The sequence below is a fragment of the Bacillus rossius genome, chromosome 3 (assembly GCF_032445375.1).
Source record: "Bacillus rossius redtenbacheri isolate Brsri chromosome 3, Brsri_v3, whole genome shotgun sequence".
Taxonomy (NCBI): Eukaryota; Metazoa; Arthropoda; class Insecta; order Phasmatodea; family Bacillidae; genus Bacillus; species Bacillus rossius.
Genome location: NC_086332.1, coordinates 26,025,760 through 26,038,895, shown reverse-complemented (window position 1 = coordinate 26,038,895; position 13,136 = coordinate 26,025,760). Strand labels below are relative to the sequence as shown.

Below are 13,136 nucleotides of genomic sequence, written 5' to 3'. Positions count from 1 at the left end.
GGCGGTGCGGAGTTCGCGTCCGGAAAACACTCACATATCTCACTATTCGCGTCTCACGTCTCGCGGTCTCACGTCTCGCGGTCTCACGTCTCGCGGTCTCACGTCTCGCGCAGTCTCACAGGGTTACACTTCCGTCCTTGGTCGCGCACGGGCGAAGACTGACTAGTGATGGTAACTGCGCGGAGGAGGGGTGTAAGGGTGCATTTCGCCAGTGGGGGCTGGTGCTGGCGGGGTGGGGACCGGGCTTTACTGCCCACGGAGGTACGATGTAAATACCATCTGAAACAATGATTCTCAAAATGATCTCGTGGCAGTGTGGTTAGCATGGATGATTTCCAGTGCAAAGGTTATCGGTTCGAATCTCGGCTACTGCTAATTTTTTTTGTACTTGTAAAAATAAATACGGCGCCCACAACATTTCAAAAGTTATAAACATATTTGAACTAATGAATGCAAATAAAAGTAAATTTATTAATTAAATTGTACATTTCATTTCACTACTTCCTTGTATCCATACAAAATAGTGATAATTCAATAAAATTGATTCAATTTTATTCATAAAAGTATGCAGAGGTACATTTTATCATAAAAAAAAATAGAAAAATTAAAAAAAAAATCTTTCTCAAAGAATATAATATTTTTAATGCCTAAATGGTTTGGTTGCAAAAACCTATTACGGCTCAGTCTGAGGCCGAATGTGATACTTCCTTTTCTTCTGGATCAATCATTTCATCAATGTTTTGTTATGCCGTTGTCATGGTAAACTATCGTCTGTAAACCGACTTTACAGACAACCAATTTTTTACTGAAAATGTGGCCGGGAGGGCGCCAGGCTAGCTCTGTGGCTAACGACGAGTTGGGTTGTTGGATGCGAATGCCCCTGTGTGGCCCACTAGGAACAGCGGCGGTGGTCGTGGTGGGAGGGATCCCTGGCTATTGCTACGTTACTGGCCCTACACAGCATAGCACGCTGATTCCTGGCTGGATTAGGGAAGTTCACAAAATAACATACACGGGTTCGGTTTTGCTATGTCATATACACGTCGCGCACGGAGTGTGCGGAGTGGACGTTTAATTGAAATCGACAATTACACTTGCACTTACAGTTACACCATTCACATTGATTTTCCCTACACAAATTACACTAAGTTGACACTGGGCACTCTGATGTGCCGTCACTAATACTAAAATCCTCACGCCAGTCGTTGAGGGGAAGGGGGGGTGTTCGATTGGAGGCGGCCAATCCCTAAAATTGCAAACGGCGATGCCAGGGCCCACCATTGTGGACCACGGGTCGCTATGAAATTCGTTAAAAGTCTTTAAGTCGTTGTTGCCGGTGCCTGTGCACTCGGCGATTACCCAAAAGTCTGTGGTTGCGGGAGTCGGCCCGTGCTGTATGCTGCACTGCCCCGCGTAATGCCTTGTGCAGGGAGTTTAAGTTTAAGCGGCTGGGATAGGCCCTACACCGTAAAAGGACCGGGTGCACACCGGGAGTTAATTACGAAAAAGGTTGAGGGAGTGACTATAATTACCAGTAGTGAATTCAGTGTAGGCAAAAGTTGAGGACTTCCCGTGGGATGCACGTCTTCCCCGGTCCGCGAGTCGCTCGGTACTGGCGTCTGGCCCTGGCGCGAGGGGAGTGCTCAGCATCCTCTCGCGCCAAAGTTTATAAATTTCCGTTATTCGGAAATTATTAAATTAATAACAGATTGAAAGTGGCTTTAAATTCATATATAAAATAATAAAAATTAACCTAATACACAGATATTCTTTAGGAATTATATTTAACAAGTTTGCATTATTTAAGTTTAAATATTCAGAGTCACACCAGAGACTGTTCGTCACTTGCTGACTGTTTTAGTTGCTAGTCACACACAAAAAAACAGGGAGGTACTATTCACGTCAACACAATACTATAATTAATTAAGACTGAAGGCTGCAAAGGGGGCACTCACAAACTGATTAAGGTAAGTTCACACATGAGTGACTTGGGCACTCCTGCATCGCACTTTCCTTATGCTGGGGTTTTAATTAATAGTGTAGTTGTCATTAATTTATGTTTGATTGTTGATGAACCGGGGTAGAGGTATTGTGATTAATTAGACACGGCCCTTGGTTCTACCTTATCATCAGAGGCTCGCCTGACTCGGGTGGGCCATGGCTAGGGGTGCGTTCCGTTAGCGGGGTCGGATACTGACGGTTGCAGGTCGGGCTTTGGGGTGGCCTTCGGCTGGACGACGTCAAATTAGTGGAGTGGGTTACTTACAGTGTTTCGTCCTTCGGAAATCAAAAACGACTTCGAACAGTTAGCAACATCGTAATTGTTGCAACCAAATATTGAAAAAAATTTTCCAGACATAATAAATTACAACTACTGAAGAAAACTTAAAAAACGTGAAATAAAAATCGCTAAAATAACATTGTTCCAAATATGCTTACGCTGTAGAAGCAGGACATGCAAATAGAATGCGCTGCACATCGTGTCTCCCCTTTTTTTGGCGATTTTCCAATTTTGTTCTTATAGAATATTTGGTGCTATCTTGCTTTTCTTGTCTTTGGTTTAAAGCAAGTTGTCTGAAGTGCTGATTAAGATTATCTATTTCTAAATTGTAAAATAATAGAAAGGACTTAAATAAAAATAAAAAAAGATAATGTTTTATAATTTCAATAACTTTACCGGACGACTGGTTGGAGCAACACACATGCAGCCTTATTATCCTGTGGTAACCTGTATTGATAGTTATACTATGTAATTTTAGAACTTCAAATATATTTATAAAATTTTATAATTTTGATTTGTTTAATTTAATTATTTATTGGAAGTGTTTTTCAAAATTGTTATGTATCTTAATATTAAATTTTTTGTTACCGTTTTTCAGTTACACCACACTTTTACTTGTAGATTATTATCATAATTTTTTTTTTTAATAATTTTTACACCTGCAATTGGGCTTCCGTCCGGTGGCAAGGAGTTCCCACCCCCCAACTACCCTCACTCCTCCCCCCTCTGGAGCCTCCTTCGTAAGTCCTTCCCTCCTCCCAGATCCAGTATCCTCCCCTCAAGCTCGTTACACTCTCACCCCGTCCTATCTTCCTCTCTCTGTCCGTCTCCATTCCCTCTGAATCTTCCACTCATGATCCCTCCTTCCTCGATACAGCCCTCTGTGCAACCTAGCTCCCAGCTTTCCCCAGCCCCCCTCCCCCCCCCACGAATTACCTTATTCATTCCAAACATATATGATTTTTTTTTTTTAATTTTTAAATTGAAATCCTGTTGTAGTTTGGCACATCTTGGATTACGAGCAGTCCTGCCTACTTTTCTCGTACCCTTATGTACATTTATTACTTATTAACCTGTAATTGGGCTTTCACCCGGTGGCAAGAACTCCCACTCACTCCCCTCTCCCCCCCCCCCCCTCCATCAGCTTTCTCAGCTCCCTCCCATCCCTGACCTCCACCATTTCCTCCCCCAGCCCATTCCACTCCCTCCCCGTCCTCACCAGGAAGGTGTTCCGCCCTCTCTCTGTCCGCCTCCACACCCTCTGGAGCTTACATCTGTGGTCTCTTCGTCCTCTGTACTCCCCTCTATGTACTTTGCTTCCCAATTGCCCCCATCCCCCTTCCCCCTTCAGCACCTTGAACATCCTGACCAACCTTTCCACTCTTCTTCTCCTCTGTAACGTTTCCCACCCCAACTCCTTAATCATTTCCGTTGGGCTATGCAGTTTCCCATCCTGCCCCTCCCTCCTTCTCCACATTCCCATCACCCACCTAGCCGCTCTGCGCTGCACCCCTTCCAGCTCCTTCACCTCAGTCACCAGGTAGGGGTCCCAGACCGCCGCCGCATACTCCAACATTGGCCTGACCAATGTGGAGTATGCCTTCTCCTTTGTCCTCCTCCCAGCTCCCTGCAGGGTCCTACCAAGCAACCCCAGCGCCTGCCTTCCCCTCCTGACCACCCCCTCTATGTGCTCCGCCCATCCTAGGTCATTTTTCAGTGTCACCCCCAGGTACTTATATCCTGCTGCCTCTCTTATCTCCTGCCCCTTCCAGTAATATACATTTCGTGTGACTTTCCTCCTCTTTGTAAATCTGACAACTTTTGTCTTACCAACATTCAAGGACATTCCATTTTTCTCCGTCCATTGCTCCAACCTTATCAAGTCCTCTGCTAAACATCCCCCTTCCCCCACAACCTCATACACTACACAGTCATCTGCAAATAGCCTCCATCTGGCTTTCATGCCCTCCCCCAGATCGTTTATCATAATTGTGAACAACAGAGGCCCCAGCACACTCCCCTGTGGCACCCCCGACGTCACTTCCCCCTCCTCGGAGCTTTCCTCACCCACTCTCACTCTTTGTCTTCTATTCCTCAGGAAATCACCCACCCAGTTTACCACCCTTCCATCCCTCACCAGCAACTCAACCTTTTCCATTAACCTCCTATGGGGGACCTTATCAAACGCCTTTTCAAAATCTATAAAGATTGCATCTATCTGCTTCCCCCCGTCCACCGCTTCCACCAGGTCTTCCAACAGCCCAGCCATCTGGGTCTCGCATGAAAACCCCATCCTGAATCCATGCTGCCTGTTATCCACCCACCCCAGATCTTCCATTTCCCCCTTTACGTACCTTCCTACCAACCTCTCCATCACTTTTCCTACACAGGACGTCAAACTGACCGGCCTGTAACTTCCTGGCTCCGCCTTATCATTTCCCCCCTTGTAGATGGGAACTACCACTGCCTCCTTCCATTCCATTGGTAGTTTCCCCTCCTCCAGAGACTGCTTGAAAACCTCCAACAGGTACTTCCCAATCTCCCTATCACCCAACTTCAAATGACTATTCCCTATACCATCTGGCCCAGCTGCCTTTCTCCCTTTCAACCTCCTGATCACCTTAATTACATCTGTCAGTCGCAGCTCAAAGGCCTTCCTGCCCATTAAACTGTCGTCCTCTTTACCCTCCCATGCCTCCCCCTTTGTAAATACTGCCAGATATTGCTCCTGCAGTAAGTCTGCCTTTTCCCTGTCCTCTGTATATTCCTGCCCCCCTCCTCCTCTGAGAACCCCTATTCCCTCCTCACCCTTCACTCTTCTTATGTATCTGTAGAGCTCCGTCCCATTTACCGTCCCCCCTTCCACCCTTCTCCTGAACTATGCCACATTTCTTGCAGACAATACCACCACCTCTGAACTATTCTAATTCCTTATTTTTCTTTTGATCATCAAGCTTTTACCTCTTTTGGTTCTCTTATTTCTGAAGACTTAACTTGAGTTTTCTTATCCTGCTTTTATAGTTCCTGTCTCTCCATCTTCTGTCCCAGCTTTTCCCACCCTCCCACCCCACTCAACAATAAAATTTGTTCTTCATTTGGGGACCATACTTTGGACAGTTCATTAATGAAAATCCTGTGATCACTTGTGATGCACAGTAAATAGGGTCGGGAGGCTTGTATCTGCTTGGCGTGGCCACCAATTCACAAAAACGCCGCCAACTGGGCCTACGCTACCGCCTGTGATCGCAAATTTTAATTAAACATGACCAAAAATATGTTTCTTAGCATGGCCTGGACCAGACACGTGAAATTCTTCTTAACTCTGCATATGGTAAATTTGGCGATTCGCCCCTTAATATAGCTACTCCCGCAGATGCCCAAGCCACGACTGACTATGAGGTTACGAATCTGCATTCACCCGAAGGAAATGGTAGGTGTGTGACCTATCTAACCAATCACAGCACAGCCCCGTTAAAACCATAACAGTGTACAAATTTCCTGCCCCTTGCAACGAGGCTTTTTTGACAGAGGTTACAACCTGAAAAAAATCACGAAAACTAGTGACATATTTTTAACCAATCAAAAAATACAAGAAAAAAAAAACCCATCCAATACTGGTGAATGTTAACAGCGAGTCTTTTCTCATGGGTACCGAAATGTCTGTCTCTCTCTAACTTACGCAACTGGCAAACCACCGCATCTGCTCGTTCAAACAAAGGGCCATGATAAAAAAAAATACCAAAGATAATTATGTAAACATGCTCATTTACGAACAAAGCTAAAATAAGCAATTTATAAAAAATATGTTAAAGCACATAAAAATGTAACTCCACAAATAAACAATCTGGTAAAAATAGCATCTAGGGGCTTAGTCACTATAAAGCAAACAATTTGTCAAGATAACTTAAAACTCAAACGTGTATGGCAAACCACATGAATACTCCTTAGAAGGCATAAAAAAAATGTTATTTAAATAATATGAGAAAACCTAAGCATAGTTCTGAATATAAGACAACACAATAAATCATAATCAAACCATTTAACAAGTGGGAAGAGTAGTAACCTGGGTTGTTACAAATTCCTCCAGAGCACCATTTTGTCTTTTCAAACAGCTATTCTCTTCCTCCAGCTTTCTAACTTCATTATTGTGCTCGCTAAACCTAGCAATCTCTTTCATCATAGCCACCTTGAGCTCCACACTCACCTGGTTCACCTCTTTTTGCCCAATCTTCTCCTCATCTGTTCTTCCTGCTTTAACTCCTACTTCATGCCACTGCTATTACTGCTAGCACCCTTTTTATCCGCCTTATCTCCTCTAATCTATCCATCCTGCATTCATTATCCTTTCTATTATTGTCCTTGGCTCACCTCTTTCTAGAGATTCCAATGTACTAATTATTTCAGTTTCCTTCTGTACAACATGCTGCAAGATTTGCTCCATCCATTTCCTTGCCTTAGTTTAATCTCTTTCTGGATCACCCCTTCCTTCAAGAACCCTTTCACAAAACAGATTCCACAGCCATTTCTTTCCCTGGTGTCCGCCCGACTGCTTTAGGTTCCTTCCCTTTAACCATACTTGACACTCCTACATTCCGTATATTTCTCATCAGCACTAATCTTTTCCATCCATCATATGTCCATACTGCATAGATCGGTTGCACACGTCGTGTTTTTTACCTGTTCACACCCCTTACATACCCAATATTCATTTTCTAAGCACTCCGACCCCTCCCTTACATCTCCACATTCTAGATGAAACCACTTGTCACATTTGTCACACTGAATTCCATTCTCCCTCTTCCTCCATGCTTTCCCACATCCTTTGCACTTCACCCTTCCTCCCTTCCTTAACCTCTCCAAACACGTGCTGGCCATAGACTTCACCCTACATTCACTATCGGTCAGTTCTCTTAGGCTGTTGACTATTTATTAGCACTTCTTGACAACAGTTCATTTCCCGCAACTTTTTCACTGTTATTCACGCTCAATATAATGTCAAAACATTGTCATTTGCATATATAGAAAACTGCTTACATTTTACTGGGGACCCAGTTATACTTGCTAGTATATTTAACAACACTGCTACTGCAAAACTACACAAACATGCTTTGCCAGTACGACTAGAAAATTCCTGTGCTTACTATAATGCGTGATTGTTGATATCCATACTGGCAATCTGTTTTTAACATCTCACTGGAAAATTGCATTAGTAATTTGGCTTTGGAAATCACAGTTTTTTCCCTCAAGTTTTCAAATGTCATATAACACCTGTGGGCTGTAATTTTATAGTTTAATGGCTTCTTTGGGAGAAGGAATTTGCATTTTTTAAAATTTATTCAGTTATACTAGCCTACGTGGTTATTTTGAGACAGGAGAGCATGTTTGTTACATTTAAATTATTTGCAAAACTTTTATAGGTGAAGTGGTGTATTCACGTCATTACATCATTAGCGCCATGTTAACAGTGTGTTTCTGTTTTGAACTATTTGTGTCGAGTGTGGGATTTTATTAATAATGAAAATAGTTTTGTACATAGCATTAGAAACATTAATCTCTTTAAGATTTTATCATAGCCCCACAATGCATCTATACATGTCCATGTGAAATCTAAATGAGAGACGTGCACATCACTGTCATCTTGTGATTAGTTTGCCTAAACTGCTCCTTTTGATCAGGGGGCAGCAGTTTTTTTATAGTTCTCATAACATTATTCATTGGAGGCATTGATTTTTTTTTGTTTTGAGAAAGAAAGAAAAATTAAGTTGGCTGGTTTATTTTTTTGCAAATTGTTGTAAAATTTTTATACAGGTTTCTTAACTTTGGTCTTTCTATTTATGTACAGATGTATATAAATATGCTGTCATCAAACAATACATTGAAATTTTTGTTAGGCCCGGGATATAAGTTTCTACTGATCATAAATATTCAAATTTAATTTCAGAGTTCAAGACCGCTTGACAAGGGTGAACCCCCAAGGATTATATTTGAAACTCCAAATGTGAAAATTGCCAAGGCACCTATGCCTCCAGTCAGTTCCTCTGCTTCTGGTGAAAAACCTCTGTTTCAAGGAGGCATTCCACAGAAACTTAAAGACAAACAGAAGCTTTTTCAGGTGAGTGGATTGGCCTTCTACAGGATTGTTGAACAGCTGACTATGAACTAACAGAGTTCGTACACCTTCTTTATATCCTTAAAAAGTCCTTAATTTGTCTTTAACTGAATAAGGGCCTTTAAAAGTCCCTAAATTTCACTAAGAATCCTTAAAAACTCCATAATAAAGACTGATAGCGTGTAAGTAATGGATATTTGGGTATTTGAATGTGTTTTTTTTACCCAACTTGGCAGCAAACAATGCTTTGCACATGCCCAATACAGTTGGCAAATTTTGGGCCACGTGACTAGATGTTGTATATAAAAAACATTTTAAATTCATTTTTTGTATTTAGTATCTCACCTTTAAACTAAAAATGTGTGTTTTGGTGCCTTTAAATATAGATGGGTGCCAACCAGACAAGTGACAAATTGGGTAAAGAACTATTATTGGAAGTATTCACCCGATATTGATTGTAGCCTGATTAATACTGACCAATGAAAAATGTTCTGGAAACATTGTCGCATCTCAGACATTGTGGGTTTTTTTTCTGGGTCATATTGTGGGGCACTAGGAGGGAAGGGAGGGAGTTTGTACAGTATGTACCTTAAGTTTAGAGGTAGCAAGGAGTGACAGAATTTGGAGACACAATTTAAAGAGATATACTGCAAGGTTGAGAGCTAGGTATTTTAATGTTGTTATTATGGCTGTTAGTTTTTATGGTGGTAGTGTAGATGATTTTTTGTTCTGCCCCAAATGAACGTAACATGGTGTTACAGTTTGATGATTTCATGCACTGTGTGCTTTTAGGTTTTCTGTACTGTGGACATCTTGTGTTCCGTTTTGAGTTTTTCGTGCTCTATACGTGCCATGATTATTTAGCGCATAGGTTTCTAGTGCTAGTGGTTGTGTAAGTTTCGTGCATATAGCTATGAAAATACTTAGCTCTTAACAAAATGATTCAGGTTTTTGGTTTTTTTCTTTTGTACGGGATAAATTTTATTTTTTATCAGTTTCCTTTTTGTTAATTTTGTTTGTGGTTTTTCAAGTGTTTAACATGTAACATGCAGGTCGGCTCCCTCTGGGAAAGCAAGTGAGTTAATGCTTGTAGTGAGTGTCTCAAGCTTTTAACTGCTAAATTAATTTCTGTCTCAGATGTGTGCAAATTTAACAGGTTATTTATAGATATGTGATATTATTATTTATTTAATAAGTAGGCCCATTTTTTCCGATTTTCTTTATGTTTTTGAAAACCTCGAACTTATAGGAAATCTGTAAAAATTCAGGGGAAAGGGAAACGTAAGTTCCTATTACCTTTTAATCTAAAATATAGGGTTTGTTCAAATAGACTGAACTTTTCTCGCAAATCTTACACCTATTTGAGTACTGGGCATTGAGAGAAAAAGTCATATGTGTAGAAAGTACAATTTTAATTGTTACTCCTAAAATCAATATGCTAATAAAAGGATTTATTAGTATTTAAATTTATTCTAATAAATGTATTTTATAAGCTTTATTTAAAATATATGTTTAAGTTGTAATACATCACATATGTAAATAAAATGAATTGCTTGAGTATGTACTGTAATATTCTTGCATGTGCAAAAGCTGTACAATAGTCTTTTGAAAGTCCACATCCAACGATCTGGAATGCCTGATGGTCCGACATTAGTGAGTATTAAACAACTATTAAAATTAAAGATACAAAAACTTTTCAATAATTAAAATAAATTAAGCCAACTAAGGGATCTTAGGCCAAAAACCTATAATATTTAGCTAACATTGGAAAACCTTTTACAGCATGCACATAAGTGTTAATTAAAGCACACTTTGTAGCTGGGATTGGGAGTGTTTGGTGCGGTTCAGGATTGCTCGGAAGTGATCGGCACGTCTAGTGTTTCTTCACCAGAACCCTGCATGCCATTGACAGCAAATTTATTTTTGGCCTGTTTGTGTTCAAATGATTATCCTTCTGTTCCTGCTAAAGACTATTTGCTGCCAAACACCATCTTACAGAGATGTATGTGCTCTACAACTTTGCATTTAGTGATTGTGTGAGATACTGACTGATAATCTGGCATTTTCAATTATCTGCCACCAGCAAAGTCTACTGTAGTTACACTTACCAGTTGAATGGTTTACACGAAGTGACCTGAGTACTACTTCCGGAAACAAGAGCAGCCAAGTTACTGCTTGGTTGCAGATATCGTATAAGTTACAGCCCATGCAAACAAAGCCACAGTGTGAGTTAAATAATTTCCTCTAGAATTAAAATATTCTCTTAAACCTTATTAAAATACACATGGGATTATGACAGGGATTGGTATCATATGAAGTAGAAATTGTCCTGATAATTGAAGTTGAATATTTTGCATTTTCTTGTACACATGTGGTTAACACAATCTAATTTCAAAAAATAGCTGTAAATGGTTAGTTTGTTTACTGTCAATGTCATGTGGAAATGACAAGGAAATTGGGATTCAGACATTCTGAAACAACCATGCTATTAAGTATGTACTGAGTGCTTGTAATAAGCATTATTGTTTTTTTTTACAGAAGCCAGATGGTGTCCCTGTGTATCTGAAAGGCGGTCCATTCGACAGAGTGTTGTTTGGATTGACACTTGCAATAGGTGCTGTTAGCTTTGCTTTGGCCACTAAATTTTTTTATGAGGCTGCATATCCCAAAAAAACATAAAGCTTTTAATTTTATTTAAGGATGTAGTGCTTAACTATAAAGACAATTTTAATTAGAAATGTTTGTACATACAAGTTTTAATAATATGTTCCTTTAAGGACTTCTTTTACAATGTGAAGGATGAAATATTATAATTATATATTATATTTATTATATTTAAATATTATAATTATATATTATAAATTACTATTAAGTTATTTATTAAAACTAGTCATGATTTCTCAGTTACCAAATTCTTTGGTGTCTATTTTTTGTATATAGTATACATTTGCTGTGAAAACTCCATCAATTGTTAGTGATCTGTATCAGCGGTTCCCAAAAGGTGTTCCGCTGAACCCTGGGGTTCCGTGAGTCAAGACAAATGTCATATAAAGCAGGCACAATTTTTTGTCAAATAACTTTCTTGGAAGGAGTTGGAGTTCCGCCAAAAGAAAAGTCGATCGTAGGGTTCCCTGGCAAAAAAAAAAAAAATTGGGAATCGCTGATCTAGATCACCGGGGCATAATAATCACATGGCGAGGGTCAGTTGTTTGATCCAGACACATGATAAGTTTCAATGGAGCATCAAGTTGGTTATGGAGCAGTTTTAAGCTTACACAGTCTTGAAGGTTCTGTCAACTTTATCCTCTGTCAATAATTGTGTTGCTTAACCCTTCGACTGCTGTAGAAATGTTAACTCAGCGGCAGATAAGTAGTTTCTGTATGCTATGGACAATATAAATCAGCTTACAGATGTATTTTGAACAGCCTATTAAGTCCAGAATCAAGAAAATTTACAACAATAACTTTTTTTGCAAAACATGTCACTTATTTATTTTTTTAAAAAAAATTATGTTAAAAGTTTTTTTAAGTGAAATAATTGCTTATTCATATCGTACAGCTAAGTGTTAAAAATTATGATGTGTGTTGGTTCCAAAATTAACCATCTGGAGACCTAAAAAAAGGATGTTATTTTTCCTTAAAAGTAATGGTTTTTTTCCCCTCACAAAATCCCTAAGAAGCGAGGTTATTCTATTTTTTGTGCACTTTTATTTGATGACATTTAATATATATAAAAAAGATTGAACCATAATCTTATACTTATAATGTTATTATCATTACCTAATGTTAGATTAAGACTACTATGCATCCTTGGATGGACATAACTTCTGTGACTTCATCTTTCTTAAAGTTTTATTGGCTTTCACCCTCCCACGAACCACCTTTCAAAAATACAATGGCTAGTATGTGAGGGTAGGGTCTGTGAGGAGAAATGCTCACCTTCCCTCGTTGGACAGAAATCCATTCCCCACGCGGAGCATGCCCCTATGAAACATGACTGCAATACATATATTGTTGCTTAAGAAACAACACCGCCTATGTGACCAAAAGCAAATTTTTCAGGAGAGCTTAATAACTTTATGCACCATGCTGGTACTGAATAATAGCCAGTGTTACAAAATAGACCATAGTAGCACATTCTGTTGAAAGGATTTTCTGCGAAATACATCGTGAGAAGACGCCAAATGCTTACGTTTCCATGGAGAAGCAAAAAACTAATTAATATAAAAACGTCACTTAGGCAGAGTTGTTTCTTAAGCAACAATATATAAATTGTATAAACATATTTACATTAATTACATTGCATTATTTACAGCTATTTATTTATTAAAATTAATTTTTAACTTATAGAATACTGTCCCTTTAATTAAATAGTACACACTTACCCACTTTTTTGCAGCCATCTTGGTTTTCTAGTCTGAAAAACACTTCCTTTGTTCTTACAGGGCCCGGACCCAGGCCCCCCCTCCCCTGGAATTAAGAAGCCCCTCACTGAAGGGTCCTGCTTAGTTTGCAAAATTGTTACTGTGAGACGGCTTTGATAAATGTAAATGTCAAAAGTATGTTTTTTTTTTTTTTTTGGAAAACTATCTGTATATTTTTAATTTTTCTGCATATTGTATTCATATAGGCCAACATATGGGCAGTATACAACATACAGGTGCCCCATCCAAAAATGACTTGTGTCGGTTCACTCCACGCTCACAACTTAGGAGCCACATGGGGCCCTCTTGCGAATCCTACAGA

General features: G+C 39.6%; 1 long non-coding RNA gene across 1 annotated transcript; it reads left to right on the top strand.

The window, feature by feature from the left end:
- The first annotated feature begins 2,547 nt into the window (after positions 1-2,547).
- LOC134530400 (uncharacterized) lies at positions 2,548-11,059 on the top strand. The gene is made up of 3 exons (XR_010074810.1): positions 2,548-2,723; positions 8,223-8,393; positions 10,929-11,059. It is a non-coding gene; the product is annotated as an uncharacterized LOC134530400 (long non-coding RNA).
- Positions 11,060-13,136: the final 2,077 nt, after the last annotated feature.